Raw genomic sequence first — 23549 nt, 5'->3', positions numbered from 1 at the left:
TTCACCGCGCCGATCCTTCTCCCCCGGCGCCCCGCGTCCCGCCGCCATCCCCGGAGCCCTTCTCCCAGCGCCCCAACGGCCGGGCCGGTGCAGCAACGCCCGCCCTCAGGCCGAGCCCCCGCAGCGGCGGGGCGAGCCTCGGCACGGCTCCCGCAGCGCCAAAACCCGCCCCGAGCGGGACGCTCCGTCTCCCCACAGCCCACCCCGCTCTCTCTTCGCTGCTGGCGGAGGGCAGGCAAGCGCCGGGCGGGACGGGCTCCGTCTGCCGGGCGGGGAACGCGGGGCCCCCTCTCCTCGGGTTGTGCCCGAGGGTGTGTGTGGGGGGGTAACGGCGGCATCAGGTGCAGCCGGGACAGACGGGCAGGGCAGGCCCGGCCCCCCGCTGCCGCCTGCGCGCTGAGCGGCTGGGCCGGGCCCGCCCCTCGGTGTGTGAGGAGGAGCCGGGAGAGCAGCGGGCTTCGCCGGGGATTTCCAGCCTGAGCGGGCGGGAGAGGAAGTGCGGGGCGGGGGGAGACGGTGCTGAGCGGCAGGGACTTTCCGTCGGGCTGGCGGTCGCTTCGCCGGGCTCCAGCTGCCGCCCGCCGCCCCGCTCCTCTCACACGCTCGCAGGTAGGGCGCCGTGGGGCTCGGCGAGCCCCGGGGAGGGGTGAGGTGCGGCGGCGAAGGTGGTTGGGGGGGGCGCGGGTGCTTCACCGCCGCCGTGGCGGCGGCTCCTGCCCAGGGCTCCAGCACCGACCGGGCTCGCCTGCCCGCACTTGGGCTCTCTAGGCAGAGGGACGGGGCCGGGCGGGCGGCGAGAGCCTGGGGGGTGCTCCGGCGGAGCCGGCGGGCGGCAAGGCGGCGGCGGGGCGCTGATACCAGGCATCTGCTACCAGGCAGGGGCCGAGCGCGCTTCACTCGCAGCCTGTTGCCGGGACCTTGGCAGCGGCTGGTGCCCGGGGATAGATCAGCCTCCGGCGGGGGCGGCGTGGACTCTGCCTGCCCGGACGCACTCGCACTCCAGGGCTCTGCAGGTGCCCCCTTTTCACTTACTTATTTCTGCCTCCCCTCTTCCCTTTCCCCCGTCCTCTCCACCCCGCGGTGTGTGTGTGCCTGTGTCGGGGAGGGACGGAGAGGCCAGGCGGGCCGGCAGGCCGGAGCGGAGCCGTGCGGCAAGCGGGCGGCGCGGCGGCGCTTGCGGCGTTTTGATGTGTCGTTTGAATGCAGAAGCCTCGCTCCGCTCCTGGCTCCCTCCATATGCAGTGCTGGGGGCGGGCCGACGGCCTTTAAAGGGGCACTGCCGGCAGCCGCCGCGCCTGGCCGCCGAGCGCCGGGCCCCCCGCAGCCCTGCCCCTCCCGAGCTGCCCTCTGCGGCGGCGCCGCTGCCTGCGCCGGCGGCCGCTCGGCTGCCGTGCCATGGGCACCTCGGCGCTGGGGAGAATCCTCTGCTGCTGGCTCGGAGCTGGCCCTCGTCGGTGCGGAAGGAGTTATATTTTTATAAAGTCTGTCCGCCTCCAACGGCCCTGCGCTATAAGCCTGTCTGCCTGGCGTGAGCGGAAAGAAAAGTGCTTTGTTTTCACGCCATTCATTTGATACAGCGTTTTGCAGCGCCGGGTTTTGATATATTAAATTAATTACTGTGTTGTAGGTTAGAAAAAATAACGAGTGTTTAAAAGTTTATACTGAGTCATTCCTCTGCAGATGAACCTATGACTGACTCATAATCTGAGAACTGCAGTGGCTTGTAAAATAGGAAGGTAAGGCATTTATGTCTTGATTTATTTGTATCTTCAAGTGTCTAAGATCTGAATTATCTATGGAAAAACAAGAGAAATGGTTTTAATGCTAAGAGGTGTAATCTCATGTTCTGCCAATCTGAGCTTGTGTGTGACGTGAGAGACTGTATGTGCACCTCTGTCTGGATCTTTGCTGCGCGTTAGTATTTTTTTTCATCTTTTTCTGTTTCTGTAGTAGTAAAATGTGGGAAGTTCCAGTGATACAATTTGAAATTTTCTGTCTCCTTGGGTCAGCGACTTCTCTAGCTTGTTGAGATCTAACCGAGCCTTGTAGATTGTAATTCGTGCGTTTTTTTCCTTTGGTAGGACTGTGTATTTTTCCTTGTAGGTTTGTCCTGTAGAATGCACGTAGCGTTATTGTGCGCTAATCTGAACTTGCATTCATAGACTGTGTTTAGTGTATGTGCGAAGGCATATTAAAAATATTTAGCCGAGACAAATGAAATAGTATAATTTGAAATAGTTAGCAAAAATACTTACTTGAAATAGCTGCCAACTTGTGTCGAAGCCTGGATTTAAAGGCTACACTTATTGTTAGAGTTGTAACTAAAGAGATCATAACATACACTGTGTGTTGTCCTTTACAATGAGCCATTTGGCTAAAAGTGTCTATAAATGATAATCCATACATTGTGTATGGATTAGCGTAGATGTAAATGTTGTTTATTGTTATTTATTGTTGTTTTTAGGGACAGGGTTTTTGTTTTAAGATGGGAAATACTTGAACATTTGGATGGAATCAGAGGTTTTCTTAAGGCTGGACTGGGAAACCCCTTGTCACAAAGCTTGAGAGCAGAAACATTGATGTATCATGAGTTTGGGCACTGCAAGCGGGCAGCACTATGAGGTTATAAAAGTTGCTTTCTTCCAACGTGAAAACGGTAGGTGTTTTACTGAAATATGACTTGATGAGAAGCTTCTAATAATAGCTGGACATAGAAGGTAAAGTGCATTCAGTAGCAAATAAGATTAATTCTAGTCAAAAGAGGATGCTAAATCACTCAGTCTTTAGGCTTTCCTGAACTCCTTCTGCAATTAAATTTGATGATACCAGTTTTTAGAAGCTGTTCTAGTATGGATTCAGCGAATTTGACCATTGTATAAGCATATTTACTGTTGATACATTGGAAAACTGTGTAAGATGGCAGTAGTTACCATCAGTGACAAAAATTCTTTTTGAAGTCTTACTAGTCCGTGCTGCTACAGTTTGTCTTCTAAATTATATGAAGATATGATATTTTAGATCTTTACATTGTTCTTGTCCATAATGAAAAGTTTAAGTGAGAGAAGAGGAGCATGTTTTTTCAATACTGAAGTTCAGCTGTTGTATTGGTAGATACGGCAATGCTGAAAAGAAGAAAAACCAGAAATCTTAATTTTTAACTTTTGTTGTTAAACCACTGGAACATAAGTGCATTGATAAGTAGATGATCATAATTCTTATGTAGATGAAAAGGCAGTTTAAAAATAGAAATGACTTGAATCAACTCCAGTATCCTAAACTGGCCTTGTATGAATAGATATTGCAAGAATAACATGTTTTGATCTCTGGTATCTTAGATGATGCAATAACTGGATTTCATTAGTTTTTGTAATTATAATAGTGTTTCTTAATTGAAGGTGCTGAATCTTATGATGTCTGAAGACTACTCATTACACATTGGTTTCAGATGTCTGTGCTCTTGTGTACAGTTCCTTTAAAGAATTGCCAAGACTTTTTTTTTGCCTGTGGGCGGGTACTTTCTGAATATGATGCTTGTATTTGAAACCTCCTGGCATTTTTGGCGTATGGCTCAGGAACACCAGAAGTGGTGGGAGATGGTGAAATTGGAGATTTCATGATGTGGTAAGGGTAAAGAAGCCAAAGGATGGAGAGTTGTATATTTTTGTGCAACAGAATAAGGGTGTGATTGTAGCACAAGAGATAATGCTCTAGTCACTCTGAGATTTATCTTATACTTTTTAACCTGTGGTGAGCTAGAATCTACAGCATTGAAGAGCTGGCAAAGGTTGCTGCAAACCCATAGCTTCATAAATGGATAGTTTAAAATCAGTATATGTGTTTGACAAATCATAAACACATTTCAATTTTATGTACCCTTTTTTAAGCTAGAAGGAGAAAGGACTAGAGAATTGGGAGGAAATGGGGGCAACTTGCAATGAAAGATCATTAGGTGTCTGCAAAGTAGGAAGAGGTGATCTCTTCTTCGGTGCTAGTGGCAAATAAGAGAAGAGGAGATAAAGAAAAAAGCCCCTAGAAAATGAGTAAGGAAAGTATACAGTAGAAGATCTTAGAACTTACGGAGAAAATAAGGCAAAATGTTATTGGGAATCATTATGTGTGTGTGTATATATATATTTACGTTGTCTTTTAGGGTGCTTTTCTTCTTGGAGATCTTTTCTACTGGAGCACTGAGAGCAAAATACTGTTGCCACTGTGATTTCAATTGCTACTGACTGTTGGCTTTGTAACTAGGTTAACAAGGTGTCTCTAAAATTATATACCACAACTGTAGGTCACTAATCCTCTCCACCCCCCAAAACATGTTAAGCCTTTGATTTCCATGCTGTTGTTCTTCCCTGCTGCTTTGCTCTGCATGTGTAAAATGTGATTTTTAGTAGAATTCTATGTTCTGCAGTTTATCTAGACAAGGGCAGCATGGCAAGCGAAATCCCAATGTGTTTGTGGATGCAGAAGTTCAGTACAGGAGTTGCATGATGGCCTCCATTCATGGCTCCCTCCTTGTACTGAAAATTGGGGTGTTGTGTACTTTGAATTTTTACAAATTACAGATATTAGAACGTCAGTGGGCCTATCAGGAATACTTTAAATTCCAGCACTCTTTTACATAGTATCATTAAATGATCATTTATGAAATAGAGGTCTCTGATGTATAGAGGAAACATACTGTAGATTACTTAAAATGCTAAAAATTGCTAGTAATTCTGAAGTATAGCTTAAATGCTCTGAACATGTCCTTTCACAGACAGTATGCGTAGCAAATGCTTAGTATAAAACATTAGTGAAAGAAGTAATGAAACTTGTATTTTATGTGCTTTGATGATGACTATGTGGAAGCTTATAATTAGAAATATTTAACATTTGGAGTAATATGGAACTTTTGTCTGACTTTGTGGTTTCTGCATTAACATGAAAAACATATTTTTGTAAATAAAGTAAGAAATGCCTACTCGAGACAAACTTGAAATGCCACAAGTCTTTACAGCTTTCTTGGGTGTCTAGCAAAAAGAGCTATTTTGATTTGGTCTGACTTGAAAAGCATGTTGCAGATGCTACTGTAAGATAAGAAGTGCCTTCCTGGCTGCCGATTCATTCCTGCAAGCTTTGCCGTCTATCAAGAAAGAGAAGATGGTCTATTGAAGATGCCTGCATAAAATCTAGGAGACCTGGAGGCCGCATTTCTCTTTTGTTGTTCCTGTAGCTGTATGTACCGTAAGTCATTCCGTTAGGGCTAAACGGACAAGGGGCTTTGATGTTGCAGTGCTGAGTGATGTGACATCGTGCCCAAGTCCCCAGGGCAGAAGGGGGATTCCAGTCCAAGTTTCTCACTTCCCTGGGGAGTATTCTCATCAGCGAGCCACAGGCCAGTCAAGAGTGGTGTCACTTCCTTCTCTTGAAACTCTTCTGCTATGCCAGGAATAATCAAAACCCAGTGTGTCTAAGAACCAGAGCAAGAGGAAGCATGATGTCTCAGTCAAGTGCTTGGGACAATTGCCGGGATGAGGAAAGACGGTCTGCTGATGCTTCTTCCACTGCTGTTTTGTTTATTGTTTTCTGGTGCGGTTGAACTTGATGTTGAGATGCTTGGAGAGGTGATCAGCCTTGTCAAGACAGACATTTCCTTAAGCGTGGAAGATGTCTTTAAGATGCTGGGGAAGAAAAAGGTTCTGATCCTTGGCTTCCTCTTAGGTTAGGTAGTAGCTGACTGGGAGTTCTGAGATTAACTTTGATGCAGCTAGTGGCTTATGTGTCTCTGGCTTCTGGCTCTGTGGTGATGCTTTTCCTGGCCTGTAAAATGAGAATAGTGGCACTTTCCTACCATCTGAGGACCTCAAAAAGGATGAAGTGCTGAGACCCAGCAGGGCAGTACAGGTGTCATCTGTCGATAAATGAAATGAATTGCAAGTGCTGTGTAGAGGCATCCTGTTGTGTGTCCTCTGCAGGGCTGCACCGTTCTGCACCGTCAGCATCGTGGGACAGGAAGCTGTGTTTGTTTCACACTCTTCCATTGTTGCATACAGCAAACATGCAGGGCTATGGGAAGCTGAGCGTACGTGGCAGAATTTGTCAGCGGTAGCTGTTCTGGTGCTTGTTCCCAACTTTTTGCTTTAGACATTCTAGAAAAGTAAACAAGTTTTTCATATTCTGTGGAACCAGCTTACTCACACAATAAATGTGCTTTAAGTAACTTTCTAAGCCCAGCTCATAAACCAAATTTTGGCAATGTGAATGGATTTTGTTTTGTAAGCTTGTCCATGTACTTGATGGAGGAAGATAATTAGAACAATGATTAGAGGTTTTTTTAATGGAGATGTCTACTGTACCAGTTTGACTACAGCTTCTCTCTGTCTTTCCAGAGAGGAACCTTCTGAGAGTAGGTAATCTTGGCATTAAGTCTTGAATTTGCATAGAAAGTATAGCCTTACAATTTTCATTGAACTTGTTTTAATCTCCTTTAAACCATCCCAAGTGACTCCTCTTTTGGCATTTTATGTTCTTCTACTAATGCAATGCTGTTGTCCATGCTGTGCTTCTCTTCCATCTTAAGTTGTTTGACCGAACAGTATAAATGCTCTTAATTTCTGAAGCTGGTTCCTCTGATTCTTAGAAGTGACTTGTTTTGAGCTGCTTTCGATCAGATCTCTTGTCATTTTAGAGTTGTTAAGGGATGACTTTTATTGCAAGGTAGTTTCATCCTTGCACTTGAGCGAAGTGACTGTATTTTCCCCTTTGCTTGCATTTACATCACTTTTCTCTTGAAATACTTGTTTCCAGGCTTGTACTTACTTTCACACGTCTGTCTAATTTTTTTTTTTTCTGCAAATCCACTTTTCTTTGACCTCTTTGTAGCTATCTGGTGCTTTGATTTCCGCTCACTCCACCTCCCACTCCAGGCGAATTAACAGGCTCTCCTCTTCCAGGCCACTAAAGATGGTCCACAATGTACCCTACTATTGTCTGAAGTACGCGTCTTATATCTACCCTTGCTTTCTTATTTCTTCCTTTTCACTGTCACCTTTTCTGTTCAGCACAACATCCTTGAGAGAGGAGCATTGTGCTTTTGCCTGGGAATGTTTTTATTGCTATGACTGTTGTGGTTGAGCCTGATTAGGATACCAGTTCTACATTCAATAGGTGCCAAAGGTAAAGCGCTTGTAGTTGTAAAATGACTTGTTCTCAAAATGCTACCATTTGGTTGATGGTTTGAGTAGGGGGAAGTTGGATACCTAAATAAATGAAGACTGCTGATTTGCATATGCACATCTCTAGCAGTTTTAGAACCTTTTGATGCAGTAGGGCTTTCATTGCCTTCTAAAACTCAGCATTTTTGGTGGGGAAAAAATAAAGGATTCAGGCTAACTTCATTTGAAGTTAATAATGCATAGTATCACCTGAAGTCAGCAGTATCTGCTCCTTCTGTTTTCCATCAGGAGTTTAAACACGTTTCTTTCTATAGACTCTGAGCATTCAATTTTTCAGATTAGCAAATGTCTTACTACTCACCCATGGTGTTGAGATGCAGTGGAAATACCAATGGATCCTATGTTGTAGTTCCGCTGGAGGATATTGCTGTTGTGCTGCTTATACTGTTTGGCAGGGTTTTTTTTTTGTATCTGTATTACAGCAAGGTATTTTGGCTTTTTTTGAGCACGTGCAGAAGAATGCTCTGGGCAATCTCTAGGAAGATGTTTTAAAACAAGTTTATTGTTATTTGTGTGTTAACTTCATAAGCTATTTTTCAGTATCTGGGACCATACATTTCTCTTATTCCTCTTTCTTTCTTACAAATTCTTGAAAACTTCGCTTTCATTTTGAAAAGGTTTATTTAGACATGCAACTTTCAGTATTATAGCCAGTAAGATTTTTGAGGGAGTTTTGGGGGATTTACTCGGTTGGTTGGTTGTGTGGGTTGTGGTGGTTCTTTTTGTTGTTGTTGTTTGCCTTTTTAAAAAAAAAAAAATATGGCAAGCAAATAAGTATCTGCCCACTGCATTCTGTATATTTTTGCTGAGGAGATTCTCTCAAAATAAATAAGGAAGAAGCTTGGGATTGTTCTGTTTGTGTAAACAGAGCTGTTAATACATATAGTCAAAATATGATGCTGTAATTTTGCAGATTTTTTTACTAATACTTTTTTTTAAATATGACTATACATAAAAAAGCAGTTATTCCAGAACTAGAGTGTCCATATGCTGAGTTAATCGGAAAAGTTCAAAGTAGCTGAACCCTTACTTGCAATGTTGTGATATATATAAGGAACAATGAGGACAAAATACTCCTTATAGATCCTTTCTGTGTGCAAGTTCTGTCATGTTTGTTTGTGTGAGAAAATGTTAATGAGATAAACAGTGGAAGACGACAACAGTCATCATGCTACGTGCTTTATTGATGCTTATGATAATTTGCTACCTATCTCCCATACTATGTTTTGCAGCAGAAGTGCAACCTGAAGATGTCTTGGAATGCTTAACTTCATCTCAAGCAGGTGTAGGTAGTGACTTCTGTTGCTGTGGTTCCTTACACTTTAGAGGTGCTGACATATCTCTGGTTTGCTTTCGGAAGGAAAGTTTAAATATGCTTAAGGTCACTGTGTTTTTAAGCTGGCATTGCTGCTTCACAATTACTTTTTTTTTAAGTATTTATAACTAAAATCTCCTGATTAAACAAACATCTTGTTGTACTTAATAAATTTGCATCTGAATGTAATGTTTGTGGGGGGGAAAAAAACTGAATGTTGTCTATGGAGAAATGATTTGGCTTCTCAAGTAGCTAATCAGGTTTTTTTATAGAGTATTAAATGGGCCATGTGTTAAAGTATCAGTTGTTGACACGTCCAAAATAAAATGTTTGTCATGTTAAAGAACAGGAAAAATTGGTGAGCTCTCCATTAGATGGTGCTGCTGGGACTGAAATTATTATATACGTAAAGGAAGCAGGCTTCTGCCTAGAACTGTTTTTATGACTGTGGTTTTTATTTTTTTAAAGGACTTCTCTTTATTAAAATACTTTTTAAAGGCAGAGATACTCGCTCAGATTTTTTTTCCAGTTTGAAATGAATAGATAAGATACTAAAAGGTCTGTCTCCATGGGCAGGAGGTATGGAAGAAATAAATCATATGTTTTTTGCATGGGTGATTTAGATTTTAACAGCTGCCTCTCTTGTAGCTCTCATCTGTTTAAGTGTTAACTGTGTGTTACGTTCATGCTTTGCCATCAAGTAGATGGGGATACTGCAGTATTAAAGGAATTCAGTGTCAAGAAATACTTGATTTATAAAACCTAGAAATGAAGTAGGCTGACTATTGCAGCAATAACACCCTCATTAATCTAGTATTTGGGTTCCTGTCTTCTTGTTGACCCCTGTCCACTAGCATTTATTTTTTAAGAGCAGTGTTTTAACTTAAACACTTAATGGTAATGTACCTTTGCCTGAGCCCTGACCGACTAGTGATTTTAGAAGAACTTTGGGGAACAAAGATGATGCCTACACAAAGAGGCACCGAGTACCATCTTAAATACTGTAGGTCAGAGCTGTTAAACTCCTAAACACACATGACTGGACATCTGACTCACTGCAATAGAGTTGAGATACATATTAAATAAAAAAAATTGTGCCTTAGCAAGTGTGTTAAATAATCCTCGCTGTTAGGACTTCTTCAAAGATAGCAAGGCAAGGTTGCTGATGTCTTTGAATTCTCTCAGACTGCAGGCCTGTAAGTAGAAAAAATCCCTCACTTTTAGAGATGATGTTGCTCAAGAGCGATAGAAGTTAGTCAGGTCGAGTCCATGAAGCCGCAGCCCTCTTCTCATTATAGGTAGAAGTATTGTTAATGTGATTTAAAGAATCAAGGTAATTGTGACCAGCTAGCAAAAAAAGTTTAGTAGCATTAAATAACACTGAGCAAGAAATGCAAGAGGCAAAATCATTCTTAAGAAACTAAGTGTTTTTTTTTTTTTTCCTTTTTTCTGTTGAAGTAGTTGAGCAAAAATCTACTTCTTGGTGTTAGAAAGTTTAAATAATTTCAGATCCAGCAGCTGGAAGCCTAGCTCAACAGACTTGGCCTGAGTTTAACAGCTGTTAAAGTCATGTGCAGCAGCCACTGCTCTTCACATGTAATTTTTTGTTTAAAAAAAAAAATCAAATGGAGAAGTTTGCGAAAATCGTTGTTGACTTTCTAACGTTGGCCAGGGTTGAAATGTGTGGTTGGCAAGTACTGTTAGGTCCCTGAAATCTAGCAGGTTGAAGTAATATGCAGAGGGATCATTCTGTCTGGTCTTAATGATCCATTTTGGAATAATACAAATAGGAAAAGTTATCAGTTATCTGATAACTGGAGAAATGAGCAAGCTGCGGTGTGAGCGATCTTGACAATTAATGTTTTTATCAGTTTGCTTATAATAACTTATAGCTTTCCAATAATAAACCTCAAAGGAACAATTAAAAGATAGCTGTTAGAGTGTCATCCAGCCAGACAACTTCACATCAGATATGAACTTTCTGTTCCTCAGTTGTGTGATTGGCTTGCTCGGTGAGGCTTAAACCAAAGGTGGAAACTAATCGGGCACAAAGTAAGTTGTGCTTGGTCACCTTGAATAGAAAGTCTTGATTCTAACATTGCATAGGATAGTGTACAGACAGAAAGGTGATAGTATCATGGACTGTATTAGTAGATGCTACCTTGACTTCCAACTGGTTAGGATGCTGCCTTTGTGTTTACAGGCTAAGACTTGGCAATTAACAGGATTTGTCATTGTATGTTGCTGTGCTTAGACTCCAGGTCGAGAAATAGATATTGTTCCTACAGCCAAAATGGCATCAACAGCATATTACACAGGAACGTTGATCAGAGGGGGCATAGTAAGGACAGTGAGGGAAGAAGTGACAACGTATTGTAATGCATTAAGGATGTGTATGTTTATTTTTAGGTGAATAAGGTGATGGGGGGACATCTAAAAAGGTCTAAAAGCAGTATTGTGGTGGACTCACCAAAAATGGCTGGTAAAACTTCTGTTTTAAAAAAATGCCACATCAACAAATAATCAAACATAAGATTTGGCATAAATGAAGGATTTTATTTGCACAGGTATCTTTCGAGAAAGGATTATGGGACATGCTCTTCTGTGTAACAATTTATTGTGTGCAGGAAGGCTCTTGATAATAAATGTGGATGCTTGTCTTGATTTAATATTGACCAACAGAGGAAGGAGCTGATTAAGAAGATGGAAGGAAACAGCTTGTGAAAGATTGACTTGGACTGATAAAATTCAGTATTTCTAGGAAGTGAAGGAGGAAGAACAGTAAAATAGAGAACAACAAAATAAAGACAATAGTGGGAATTCAGAGAATGTGTAGTTAAGACACCATAGAAACACGTTAGAGGCTAAGTGGAATTCACTGAAGTTATTTGCTTTTTAGGGAACAAGTGTGAATTACTAATTTTACTTTCTTTTCCACCGACATATGACAACAAGCAGCTTTGGCTACATCAGTACATTGCTAATGATCTGAAATCTGAGAAGAAATTGTATGAAATAAGTTGACAGTGTTTAAGATGTGTAAGAAAGAATGGCACAAGTGTTAACTCATTCGCATCTATTTGGGATACCTGAAGTTAAATGCAATTCAAGAGAGTTTTTGTATCTTGTGTTTTCTGTGGTATGAGTGATATGAAACTGAGTAATAAAATTCATTTTCCAAAAAAATTAGGGTAAATATTTTGTTTATAAATATTTGCAAGATAACAGCAGGATGGCAAGGGCCATTAGAAATTTCTCAGAAGTATTTTATCACAGTTCTTTCTGTGTCCTTGTTTAAGGTCTGGGCAACTGAGGAGAAACAGTCTGGTTTAAAGGACATGGCTGCAAAGGTAGCATGCAATGGAGTGCAAAAGTGAGCAGGAAGATGCAAGTAACTGTTGTCGTCTTGGGTAATATTGGCTAGGCATCTTTTTTTGGCTCCTGAGATACTTAAAATTTTCCAACAGTGACTTTAAGGACTGAATAACGAAGAACAATTTTAGTACTGTTTAGTAACCATTTAGTGCAAGTGGATACCAAACCAGGAACCCATGTAGGTATTCTGGTGAACAGAACTCTTGTTCAAAGTGAACAGGTCTTGATGGGGTCAGTGGCATTGGGTACCTCACTGCTTTTAAGTTTCATGTGGTCTACATTTTTCTTGCAACCCAGGATGTAGGTTTAGTTTCTCTTGTTCTCCTGATTTCAAATACTGAATCCAATTCAAGATGTCATTGAGCTTAAAAGTACTTGGCCTACGGCCTCCTGTGTTATCTTAGATGAAATGCTGGATGTTAAGACTAAATGCAACATGTCAGTCTTGATGCTGTTACCAATGCTGAAATGAAATAATGTACTTCTCTCACTCTTAGAGTAGATGTGGAGCTGCAGTGTGCTGGAACTCACTTTGTACCTTGGGTAGTGTTTAAACCACTAGTGAACATGAGTTTTATGTTGTTTTATGTTGTGAAGTGAACTGTAAAAATCATGTGTAGTAAATTCTAAGGAAGAGGTGAGAAGGCCAAATAAAGATGTACCAATATCTTAATGGCTGTGGTTAGTCACCAGCGCTAAGGCATCAGAGCCTATTGCAAAGTATTACACACAGTAAGTAGAAAGAGGAGTATTTAGAGAGTGTTTTAATAATACATATTTGAATACGGCCTTATTCCCTGTTAGAGCTCCCTGAGCCCATATGATCACAGAATCATTTAGGTTGGAAAAGACCTTTAAGATCATAGAGTCCAACTGCTAATCCTGCCAAGTCCCACTAAACCATGTCTCTAAGCATCACATCTACACTTTTTTAAAAGGGGTGGTGCTCAGCCACTTCCCTGGGCAGCCTGTTCCAATGCCTGACAACCCTTTTGGTGGAGAATTTTTTTTTCCTAATATCCAGTCTAAACCTCCCCTGGTGTAACTTGAGGCTGTTTGCTCTTGTCCTATCACTTGTTACTTGGGTAGTTGTAGGCAGTGATAAGGTCTCCCCTCAGCCTCCTGTTCTCCAGGCTAAACAGCCCCAGTTCCCTCAGCCGTTCCTCATCAGACTTGTGCTCCAGGTCCCTCACCAGCTTTGTTGCCTTCCTCTACACTCTCTCCAGTATTTCAATGTCCTTCTTATGATGAGGTAGAGTCTTGCATCTAGGCAGGAACAACCCCAGGTTCCAGTATAAGTTGGGGAAAGGGACCTGGGGGTCCTGGTGGACAGCAGGATGACCATGAGCCAGCACTGTGCCCTTGTGGCCAAGAAAGCCAATGGCATCCTGGGGTGTATTAGGTGGTTAGGAGGTCGAGAGAGGTTCTCCTCCCCCTCTACTTTGCCCCGGTGAGACCACATCTGGAATATTGTGTCCAGTTCTGGGCCCCTCAGTGCAAGAAGGACAGGGAACTGCTGGAGAGAGTCCAGCACAGGGCAATGAAGATGATTAGGGAGTGGAGCATCTCCCTTATGAGGAAAGGCTGAGGGAGCTGGGTCTCTTTAGCTTGGAGGAGACTGCGGGGTGACCTCATTAATGTTTATAAATATATGAAGGGTGAGTGTCAGGGGGATGGAGTCAGGCTCTTCTTGGTGGCAACCAATGATAGGACAAGGGGTACAAACTAGAACACAAGAGGTTCCACTTAAATATGAGAAGAAACTTCTGCACAGTGAGGGGACAGAGCACTGGAACAGGCTGCCCAGGGAGGTTGTGGAGTCTCCTTCTCTGGAGACATTCAAAACCCACCTGGACACATTCCTGTGTAACCTCATCTGGGTGCTCCTGCTCTGGTGGGGGAATTGGACTAGATGATCTTTTGAGGTCCCTTCCAATCCCTAACATTCTGTGATTCTGTGAAAACTGAACACAGGATTCAAGGTGGGGCCTCACCAGTGCCAAGTACAGTGGCACAATCACTTCTCTAGTCCTGCTGACCACACTATTCCTGACACAAGCCAGGGTGCTGTTGGCCTTTTTGGCCACCTGGGCACACTGCTGACTCATGTTCACCTGGCTGTTGATCCAGACCCCCAGAGCCACTCTTCCCCGAGCCTGTAGCGCTGCCTGGGGTTGTTGTGACCCAAGCACATCACCCGGGACTTGACCTTGTTAAACCTCATATAGCTGGCCTTGGCCCATTGATCCAGCGGGTACAGATCTCTGTATGACCTTCCTCCTCTTGAGCAAATCAACACTCCCACCCAGCTTGGAGTCATCTGCAAACTTACTGAGAGTGTGCCCAATCCCCTTGTCCAGATCATTGATAAAGAGATTAAACTGAACTGTGCCCAGTACTGAGCCCTGGGGAGCACCACTCATGACTGGCCACCAACTGGATTTAACTTCATTCACTACAACTCTTTGGGCCTGGCCATCCAGCCAATTTTTTACCCAGTGAAGCGTATGCCCATCCTAGCCATGAGTGGCCAGTTTCTCCAGGAGAATGCTTGTAAAGATGGTGTCAAAGGCTTTACTAAAGTGTAGGTAGACAATATCCACAGCCTTTCCCTCATGATACTCTCCTGAAACTGCTGTTGGCACTTTGTTCTTTTGGTCTCTACTCGTTTTCCTGTAAACAGAAATGTTTTTAAGAAACTTTTAATGTTTGCATATGAGTGACTTCTGAGGTGGTGTTTCTAAATGGACTGTGATTAAACCACCTTACATATCCAAATGTTCACTGAAAGAATAAAGAGGCAAGGATATAATGGCTGTAAATTAGTATAGAAGACTTCATCTTCCATTGTCCTGAGCTAATGCAGGATATTAGTCTGTTTTCAATAAGTAGGATGAGACTAAGTGGCGACTGTGTCATTCTTTCCACGGATACTCAGTGATCACTGCTCTTAGTGACAGTGTTACAGCTTTACCATGACTCTGACAGAACTAGTTAGACAGCCCAAATTAGCTAATTTTGGAAAAGCAAGCAGGATCATATTGATGTGAGGATGATGTCTTTTCAGGATGATGTTAACTGGTAAAACTGACCTACTACTGATATTGACCAGGGCAGAAATGCAGAGAGAAATAGAATATTACGCATTTTAAATTGGTAATACTATTGCCTGCAATTTGTTGCAATGTAATTGTTTCTGGTGGTTCCCAAAACACAGAAAGCTTCAGGGTTGTCTCTGGTTTGTACTCGGACTTGCGGATAGTTGAAATGGAGGTATGTGGTCAGAGAAGTCCATGTGTCAGCTATTAGAGTTCTTAAACAGTTATATGGGGGACTTTATCTTATGCCCACAAGCAGAGCCATGTAGAGGGACAGAAGTCTCCATTACAGAAAAAATGGAGTCTTTCAGGTGAGTAGTTTCGTTCTGTCAGCCTTCTTCCTCTCATTTTTTCCTTTCAATAGAGGTAAAAGGTCAGGGGCTGGACTACAGGCTGGAATGCAGCTGTTTGTTGCTGCTGCAAGGATTCCCTTCTTTGATCCATCCTTTGCCTATGGTCAAGTTTTTTGGTGGTGGTTGGTGTTGGTTTGTTATCTATCTATCTATCTCTTTATTTATTTATTTACTTATAATTTGCATTGTGCGTTTTGTGTTTTGGATTACTATACTGAGGTCCTTCCCTGAACCACATGGAGATACATTGTTAGACAAGGACAACTGAAACTTAGATAGCATTATGTTCCTATCTGAATTAAGGAAATTGTTTTCATGACGTGACCCTGGCTTAAAACAGTAGATTCGAGGTTTCTGATCTCTGTAGGGCCACCTTGAAAACCTGCAGATTAAGCTTGTGTGATTTCCAGATGTCTAACGCTCTAGGAAGAGCTGTGCTTATTCTTGTGATTTGAATTGCAGCAATTGCCTTAGGCAGACCACAAAACCAATATTGTTCTGGCTGTGGTTTTTTGATAAGGCATCCAGGTAGTGCAGCCTACCGGTGCATAGGGGGTGAGGACTGGTATTTGGTATGTGGATAAAGATGATGAAGCCCATGGGAGGACAGTGCTGTCAAGACTGATGGGAAAGCTGGCAGCCTGGTTGCAGGTGAGGAGGAGCGTTTACCTGTCTTGGGGAGCTTAAGAAGTTGTGCTTTCTGTGCAATCTGGTGGACACCCGTGAGTCCTGAGGATGGTTCCCATAGATTGCTTTGGTCATTGCAACACAGGGATGTTGCTGGTTACTCGTGCGGTGCAGCCGTATCACAGGTGTTGGTCTGTATGTTCTAGTGGTAGAATTTAGGCTTTCAAATGAATGAGTGCATCACCAGATAACACAAAGAAACATACTTTCAGTTTTCTGTTTTCCATGTGTGCTTTTTTCTGTTTCTTTCCTTTTCTTCCCACCCCCCCCTGCTCCATCATTATCAAGTTAGTTCTGTTGCGCAGGGGAGGCAGCCCCCTTAACTAAGTTTCAGTTTAAAATAAAGGCATATCATTATTGCAGTCAGAAGGCCTTTTTCATTCATTCTTCTGTTATCATCAACTAAGATAAGACTCGCATAATCACAAATGTGGCTTTTGCTGTCAAATACATAGGTGAATTGTCTATGAGAAGAAAAGTGAGATAGGATGTCTTAATGAACTGTGGGGTGCAAAGAACATTTCAGTAGGACAGAATGTTTATAAAGGATTTGCATCACCTAAAATAAAAAAAGTAAGGATCACAGAAACAGTTGTTCATATATTGCATTATGTACCCTTAACACCAGAGACTGGCAAGAGATGATGAATTTGACCCTTTGAATTTGGACTTCTAAATTTTATTATATATTTTTTTTTTCCCCTGAATGCATTGTGGCCTGTTAGCAAAGTTGTATTACACTGTCATGGTAACAGAGTTCTGTAATTTAAAGTCTGTTTTAGAGCTTGAATCCTCATACTTGTGCATTTATGATCTACAACGTTAGTTCAAAATATGTAGTCAATGTCCAACTTTCAAAAAGTTGTGTAATTAAAATAGACTTACCTGTATCACTAAAAATATGTTTAAACCAGCAAATAAAGTATAATCTGAACAACCTGTATTTTTAAATTTATCATTCTTAGCAGAATAAGGGGAATAATATTTGAGCTGTGGAATGTTTTGAATTTACTCTTTGATTTTAAATATAATCCTTAAGCTGTTATCAACCCTCTAAAAACTGAGGAAAGATTCCTTCACTCAAGCTACTTTACTTTCAGTGAACTGGATTTTATACCGTAGTTGTGTTGCTGCATATTTTCATTGCTAAAAGAAGGAAAGAACACCTTTCGGTTCTTTACTGTCTCTCTTGTTAGCTTTTATTTCACTGTGAAGTGAAAATGGAAGAAATAAGATGGCATCGAGCTTTCTTGTAAATCCATTCCAACTGTTTCACTAGTACTATTTTTCTACAAGAATAAAATCAGTAGCTGAAAAAAACTACTTCAAGTCTCAGTATCACCGTTCAGAAATGGCGACAATGTGCTGGCCAATATGTTTTAATACCATCTGGTGGTAGTATTAAAACTACCTGTGTTTTCAATGCTCATATTTCCTTCGTTTTATATCGGAGTGTAAATCTTTCCTATGCTGAATAGGTTGAAGTACAGTAGCTGTGTTGTGAAATGGAGCATGCATCTCGGATAGTTTCTTTTCTTGGTTTTGGTTTAGGTTAACACAAGTATCTTTACATCTGCAGTTTCTGGAAATTTTAAAACACTGTGAACCTCTGGCCAATAAAAATTTTCCCATTATGTAAAAGATTCTTGCAGATGAGCTTGACTCACTAAGCGGTGGCAGTGGTGACTTCCTACATGGAGTAAATAGACTTTTACAATGAATTTTCTAGTGAACTAATAAACCTCAGTGCAGCTTTTTGATTTGCTATGGTTTGCTATGGTTTTGTGCAACATTACCCTACTATTTATCTTTTCTGCCTTCAGGCCTATGAGAATTGTCTCTGTATATTAATAGGAGATGCTCGCAACCGACTTTACTTGTTTGTTTCCCAGCAGGAAAGCCTGAGTGCTTGGGCTTTAACTGAATCAAGACCAGCTCTCAGCAGTGGGAGACAATATATTAATCCATTGAAGCACAGACTGCAGTCTTGTGTGTCACTGTGGTTTGTGTTGTGGTTTTTTTTTCATGTAAACAGGTAGGTAGCGTCAATTCTTCTGCTGCATGTATTTTTGTGATAGGTACATGTAGAAACCTCATGACGGTTGTGTGAGTTGGGGTTTTTTTGTTGGTGATTTTTTTTTTTTTTTGGTAGAAGTAGTATTTGTACCATTGCATGAAACTGTAAAGTACCCTGTTCTCCTTTGTGTTTTCACATCTTCAACTTGATGGTATCAATTTTACTAATATTCTTCAGTGCTTGGACTTGCTTCAGTTATGAATGAAGGCGTTACCTCAAAAGTCAAACAGGTTTCATTCTTATTTCTGTAAGAAAACACTCTTGTTCTGTGTCTGCTACACAAACAGAACGGACTATTTAGCAAGTTCTTCTGCAATCCTTGCTTGATGGAATTAAGTTGCGTGATAGTGCATGGAGGCTTGTTTATTTATACATTTTATTTTAGTATTATCAGTTCTGTTGTATTTACAAGGGAGGTAAGCAAATTATTATCTCCATTTCATTAAACATGTGAAGGAGGGTTTATTTGTTTTCAAATAACTTAAAAATATGATTAGCACTGATAGGTGGTAGCCAGCTTCCTCAATCAGACACAGCCTAATTTGCAAAACTGCGTTATAGCTTAGTTGCAAGAGGAGAAAACATCCTGAATCTTTTAGAACAGTATATTAAATGTGTTTGAGGTTGTGCTTTCTTTCCTTGTTCCACTGTACTTTTTCTGGAATTTGAGAAGAAATTAGGCTTCTGCAAAAAAGTTAGTTCTGTTTGCCTTCAGTCCAAGCTGTAAGTTGGGAATGGGTTAAAAAAAGCGAAATGTGCTCCTAAACACAGGAAATTCCTCAATCCTTTGGGTGAGTGACAGGGGTTGTGTCTTTAGGGAGCAGCAGCAGGTGATGCTCTGGGACTGCTCTGTGGCCTATTCCCCAGAGCAGCTACAGATTTATGATATAGGTGGAAGGTAGAGAGGGTCCTTCTAAATTTTGAGTGGAAAAGGGGTAAAAATAAGCTTTTTTGCTACAAAGACACTAGGTAATATGTTAAGCTTTATGACTAAGAACTTTTGTAAGTAATAGATTATGCAAAGTAATAATGCTGTTTATACACAGAAGTTCACGTTCTTGTCACAAAAAAGTTCTTTTTATATGTTCATGTAACAGTGGAAGAAGTAATTTCTAGGCTGTGATGCAGATGGAGCGCCTGAAGTGTGCAGGAGGAGGAAATAGACCGCTGGAATGATTGGAGACTGTCTTGGCCTTTTCTCTGTCTGTCTTGCCCTCCCACCAAGAACACATGGGACCTCGAACAATTTATGAAGCAGACTTGTTATCTTTCTGTAAGATCTTCTTCCTTGGTCCTGTTCTAATTTATTACTAGGTGGTTTTTTTTTCCCGTAAAAAATGCTGTGTGTATACTTGATAGTGTGTGAGTCCCAGCCAGAGAGCAACTGGGCTGCATGTGGCTGTCTTCAAGTTATTCTCAGTATCCTGAAGCAAAACAGGTTAAAAACTGTCACTAAGGTGCTAGTTTTAGACTAACTGCAGGAACTGAAAAATATTTTAAGATCTCATTTTACCATTTATATTTTGGTTTTAGGGGAAAGGGATATTTTTGGTCCCCCTTTCCCCCAGCTTTACCAAAATATAATTGTTTCTGTGTTCCTTATTTCTAGTTGTTTTTCCACTTTGGGCAATTCTCAGCCTAAGACTGAAGTCCTATTATACAAGGTGATACATATACAAGTATGTAAAGAGATGGGAACTTGGTGGGTGTCCAGGTAAGATCAGAGAAAGGAGGCATTATATCTCTTCCTCAGCAAAGGAGAACAGAAATGTACAGATGTGCTCTAAGTTATGCAGAAAGTCTCTGATAGCTCTTCTGATTTTTTATTTTTTATTTTTTTTTCTGTTTCAGAGCCAACAGGCCTTTCCCCTTTTCAAATCCATTTCCATATTGTTTTTTAAATGTCGTATATGATGTTTGGTCTACAAACCAGGGAAGAGATTTGAAACTGAGGATAACCTTTAGTGCTAAATAAGTTATTTTTAGTACAGACAAGCTTAAAATAAAAGTAACTAAAACTTTGGGAGCCCAAACTGAGTATATGTTGTCCATCACAGGAATTTCAATTTTAACTAAGCCGTGTTAGAAAGGAAAAGTAAATAATTGTAATACTGCTGTTTAAGTGCATATGAAGTCAGTAACCCCTGTGAAGAGTAAGCAAAGGACTTGTTCACAGCTGTGAGAAATTACGCTTTCTGCAGTCTGTGGGTGGGGGAGCAGGTAGTAGATAAGTTCGTTAGATCTGTGAGTCTATACCTATGTTGCTCATTACCTTTTCTTTAAAAGGCCAAGGTAAACCTCAATGAAAGATGCCACTAAAACCAACCTTTTCACTGCTGTGAACCAAAAGGATGCACCCATCTCCAAATACTCTCATTTCCTTTCTACTCATCCCCACATAACATGCCCTGAATGCTGACTGTGGCCTCTTCTCCTGGGGGGCTGCAGCAGAAGGTGGGGAGGAGCTGCTGAGGGTTTCTGGACTTTCCATGGCACTGTCAGCATGTGTTCAGCCCTGCCTCATGTTCCAGTGAGCCCAAACCAGGAAAAAAATGGACAGGATCTCCCCCAAGGTGCACATGGATCTCAAGGAATAATAGGTTGCTGATGGTAGGCAGCTGGGCTGCCATGGGCTGAGAGATCTGGCCTTGAGCTTTGCTCTGCAGGATGCAGAGGGCAGGAGGTGATGAGCCTATTGTTGCTAATGAGCCAACACCTGGTGGGTTGTCACTGAGTGCTCAGGGTTCCTCCCTGTGCTCTGAAATGCAGCTGTGGAGAATGAAGAATAGGGGGGAGGGTGTGTGGGTGTGTGTGTGAAAAAGACAAACCCAAGGATAAATTAGACTTTTCATGTCCAAAGAGGCAATGGGCATAAATTAAAAACCAACAAGCAAACAAAAAGCACACCCCCAAAAAACTCTTAAAAAAACCCCAAACCAACCAAACAAAAAAACCCAACAAAAAGCCAAACCTAACCCCCCAAAAACACAAAACTAAACCAAACCAACCAACCACAAACCCCAAACCATAAAATTCTATCTGAACACAAAGGAAACTTTTGACTGAGGGGGTGCTCTAACACTATTACTTGCCCAGCGAGCGGTAGCAGAATCGGTCTCTGTGCAGAAATTTGGAAGCCCATGGGATGCTGACCCTGTCTGAGCAGGGGGGGTTGGACTAGGTGGTCTCCAAATGTCCCTTCCAACCTCAGCCCTTCTGTGAAAGCTTCTTTAATATTCGGCTGTATTCCTTTGCTGCTGTTGTGGAACACTTGGGGAATAATTACAAATGCCCCTGCTGGGTGTTACTCTCACAAATGCCGCTGCTGTGTAATCACTGCGGTTTTAATTGTGTAGGGAACGCATCCAAGTGTTAAAATAGTTAATTGACTAAACTCCCTGATTTAAGCAGCAAAAGCAAAACCCCCCTGCACCACTGCAAACCCCCAGAAAACCCCCAAACACCCCAAACCTTAAAAGACCTTTTTATGTCTTTAGTTTTTTAACCTCTTAAAATATTAGTGGTTATGAGAATAAAAAGTAGCTTTAATGTAACTTACAAACAATGAAGTCACTCAATGTAAGAAACAACTTATAAGTTTAAAATATTATCTTTTTACCCCCAATTCCCTCTGGTTTTGTCAGAAAGTAAAATCCCAATGAAGGAGGAGGAAGGCGGGAGCATGGAGAAGGAGCAGCAGGGAGAATCCTAAGAGATCCCACCAAACTCCGCAGTTTGTTCTGTTCAGCGGACAACTGATAAGACATTAGATGATTTGAACAAACTTTTTTGCAACTGTGTTTCTTTCTGGGGCTGTTTCAATCCTCTGTGCATTTTGCACAGCCCTCAGAAGGACTGCAGTGCAGTATTTGGCAAGGAAGGCATTATTGGGGGGAAGATCGAGCTCTGGTGGTGGCTCTTGCTGTGTTGTGCTGCTGAGATCTGCACTTTGGAGCAGGAGGCAACGAGCGGCTGCCTTCAGGTTTCCAATTCAGCCACCTGACTACTTCAAAAAAAAAGGATGTGGATAAGTTTTTATTAAGTGTCCCCAGTGTGCGTGTGGCATGCTAGACAGCCATTAAGTTTATTGATGCAGTGGTTTGGTTATTTCTTGATATGAAACACTTGCAATTTCTGCCTGATGCTTTGTTTTTAATCCTCCGTGCTCAGACAGTGGAGAATAAGGTAAGGTGCTTTTTTGTTGCCTAACATATAAAGGATAATAGAAGTAATTTTTGCATGTTGTACTATGCAACAGTAACTGCATTCAGTTGGGAAGTAAAAGTTTTGATTACCTTTTTTATTGCTTGTAAGTCATTGAAATTCATTGTAACAAATTCCCTGAATTATCTGGTATATTAAAGTTGAAAACCAGTTATTAGTACTTCATATGTACTAAAATATTTTTTTTTGAGTCAGTTTTCACTTTGTTTATCCAATATAATACAGAATTGTTTTCAAGAACAGTGTTCTGGGAATGCTCCTCTTTTATGTTAATCTTCAGAGCTAAAAACCCATTTCTTTCTATATCTTATCCATGTCTTTGGATTTTTTCTTTTTAAAGCCAGAATTTTAAGGGTATGGCATTGTCATAATGCTGCTGTTCAGCTGTGGAGTTTATTTGTTCAGTAAGAATGAAGCCTTGGAGTCGCCTCAGTTCTCTGTGAATTGGAAGGAGTTGGTTGGTATGTTTGGAGAGAAGGAAGAGGCTGGAAATGCAGAACTCCCTGCGCTAAGTTCAGCTTTAGAGCTAAGAATATGAATGGGCAGTGACCAGGACAATCATAATTGGTGTCGGAACTCAGGATAGGAGCTTAAAAGAGCTATAGGACTTAAATTTCTTGCTGAGTTACTCTATAAATGTTTAGTACAGAAATTTGTACTTCATTTGTGACATCTGTAAGAATTATGGGCTCATTTGCAATTTGTATACTGTCTTGGTTGGGAAAGTGTTGTGCAGTTGCAGATCTTTTTGTACGAGCAAGAGTTTATGCCCTCAGTTTTCTGTAAATCTCGGCTCTGGACTATTCTTCCAGCTACTGTGTTTCTAGAATGAGCTGGCTTGGGTCTGTGTTTCTCTTGCCAGAGTCTGCAACCACTTGCTAGCTTGTTACTTACTATGATTCTTGTAACAGAGTAGCAGTAATGCTACTTTGGACTAGTGGTAGCGTTTCCTTTCCACCTCCTGAGGACCAAAGGTGAATTGTAGCATGTGACAAACATTCCGAAAGCCCCCAAGAAAGACTCATAGCCGTGAAAGTTTGTGGCATTCCTCCTGACTAGATAAATGTTCATAGAATGATAGAATCATTTCGGTTGGAAGAGGCCCTCAAGATCATAGAGTCCAACTATAACCTAACCTAACTCTAGCACTAAACCATGTCCCTAAGAACCTTGTCTAAACACCCTTTAAACCCCTCCAGG

The 23549-nt window shown here is 41.7% G+C and overlaps 1 protein-coding gene across 9 annotated transcripts in view; it reads left to right on the top strand.

Moving 5' to 3' along the window:
- The first annotated feature begins 487 nt into the window (after positions 1 to 487).
- Positions 488 to 23549, top strand: part of TRAF3 (TNF receptor associated factor 3) — a 74394-nt gene continuing 51332 nt past the window's right edge. For 5 of the 9 annotated variants that reach the window (XM_082057852.1, XM_082057851.1, XM_082057849.1 and 2 more), the window contains exons 1-3: positions 494 to 609; positions 876 to 1013; positions 1681 to 1736. The gene's annotated coding sequence lies outside the window, so the exon portion shown is untranslated. Of the gene's footprint in view, positions 610 to 875; positions 1014 to 1680; positions 1737 to 19280; positions 19399 to 23549 lie in introns of those variants that run through there. The other 4 variants (XM_082057847.1, XM_082057845.1, XM_082057846.1 and 1 more) reach the window with 4 other exon arrangements.

Source organism: Streptopelia decaocto (assembly GCF_964273445.1).
Source record: "Streptopelia decaocto genome assembly, chromosome: 7".
NCBI classification, from domain to species: domain Eukaryota; kingdom Metazoa; phylum Chordata; class Aves; order Columbiformes; family Columbidae; genus Streptopelia; species Streptopelia decaocto.
The sequence above is the reverse complement of the archived record's forward strand: the minus strand, read 5'-3'. Positions and strand labels throughout refer to the sequence as shown.